This window comes from Triticum aestivum, chromosome 6A (genome assembly GCF_018294505.1).
Source record: "Triticum aestivum cultivar Chinese Spring chromosome 6A, IWGSC CS RefSeq v2.1, whole genome shotgun sequence".
Lineage (NCBI taxonomy): Eukaryota > Viridiplantae > Streptophyta > Magnoliopsida > Poales > Poaceae > Triticum > Triticum aestivum.
The window spans coordinates 315,447,981-315,449,812 of record NC_057809.1 but is presented as its reverse complement, the minus strand read 5'-3'; positions in this window follow the sequence as shown (position 1 = coordinate 315,449,812).

The window sequence follows — 1,832 nt, the reverse complement described above, 5'->3', positions numbered from 1 at the left end:
ACTGTCAGGTGGAGGAATAATTATTTTGCACGTAATAAGGAGGCACTTCCTTGCTACGGCCGTGGACCCAGCTATCAGCCTCTCCACGTACAGTCCATGTTCGATGGAAGTCGTTCCTTGACCACGTTGACCATGCGGCCCCGAGAGCACCAGGGCGGTGGACGACGGCGAGGCCTAGGAAGGGGACAACGCGGAGCCGGGGAAGACGCGACAGTGGATGCCCACGCATAGAGGAGTACGAGGGTTCACTGGTTCGCTGCGCTGTGAGGCTGCCGTCGCCGCAGAATAACAGGGGGTGTGGGTGAGTGGATGGATGGCCTGGCCAGCGGTGGGAGTAGTAGGGGCGGTGAGGCCTCTGCCGCATCACAGCCGGCCATGGGAGGCAGGAGCACGAGGCATGACCGGCGCTGGTTTAGGCGGCTGGAGCAAGAAGACTAGAGGTTGAAGAAGCACTACGACCGTTGGATGGACATCGTACGGTCACTCGAGCTAGAATCGTGCATATTGACTTAGTTGACAAAGCCCTCCGTCCCCGTCAACTTAGTAGGCGCACAAGTCAGCCTCCCAGCAAGGTGGGTCCCAGCTAGCCGAGGGAGTATTCATTTTTTTGTGCGTAATAAGGAGGCACTTCCGGTGGGTCCGAGCTGATAGTGGGGGGAACGTTTTTCTCGCGAAATACGGTGGCCCGTCCGGTGGGTCCTAGCAGTCAGGGGGAAATGATTTTTTTCGCAAAATACTGGTGGCACGTTATGTGGTTCCCTGCTGTTAGGTGGAGGAATAATTATTTTCCGCGTAATAAGGAGGCACTTCCTTGCGGCTGCCGTGGACCCAGCTATCAGCCTCTCCATGTACAGTATTCTTCCGATGGAATTCGGTCGTTGACCACATTGACCACGGCGCACCGATGGCACCACGGCGGTGGACAACGGCGAGGCCTAGGAAGGGGACGACGCGGAGCCGGGGAAGACACGGTAGTGGATGCCCACGCGGAGAGGAGTACGAGGGTTCACTGGTTCGGTTGTGCTGCCGTCGCCGCAGAATAACAGGGGGTGTTGGTGAGTGGAGTGGAGAGATGGCCCGGCCAGCGGTGAGAGTAGTATGGGGGCAGTGAGGCCTCTGCGGCAGCACAGCCGGCCACGGGAGGCAGGAGCAGGCGGCATGACCGGCGCTGGTTTGGGCGGCTGGAGCAAGAAGAACAGAGGTTGAAGAAGCACTACAGCCGTTGGATGGACATCATATGGTCAGTCGAGCTAGAATCGTGCATATTGACTAAGTTGACAAAGCCCTTCATCCTCGTCAACTTAGTAGGCCCACTATACCGGGTCCCAGCTAGCAGGGGGATTATTCATTTTTTTTGTGCGTAATAAGGAGGCACTTCCTTGCGTGCGAAGATATAGCTGGTGGGTCCGAGCTGTCAGCGGCGGTAATGTTTTTTTCGTGAAATACAGAGGCCGTTTCGGTAGGTCCCAGATGTCAGGTGGAGGAAATCATTATTTTGCGCATAATATGGAGGCATTTCCTTGCGTGCGGCCGTGGACCCAGCTGTCAGCCTCTCCACATACAGTCCACTTCAGATGCATGTCGGTCGTTGACCATGCTGACCACGCCACGCCGAGAGCACCAGGGCGGTGGACGACGGCGAGGCCTAGGAAGGGAACGACACGGAGGCAGGAAATACTCGGCCGTTGTTTTAGTTTCCCACACGGAGGGGAGTATGACTGTACAAGGGTTTACTGGTTCGTCTGCCATCGCCGGAGAATAACAACAGGTGTGGGTGAGTAGAGGGATGGCTAGGCCAGCGATGGGAGTACGATGGGGCGGTGAGGCCTGCC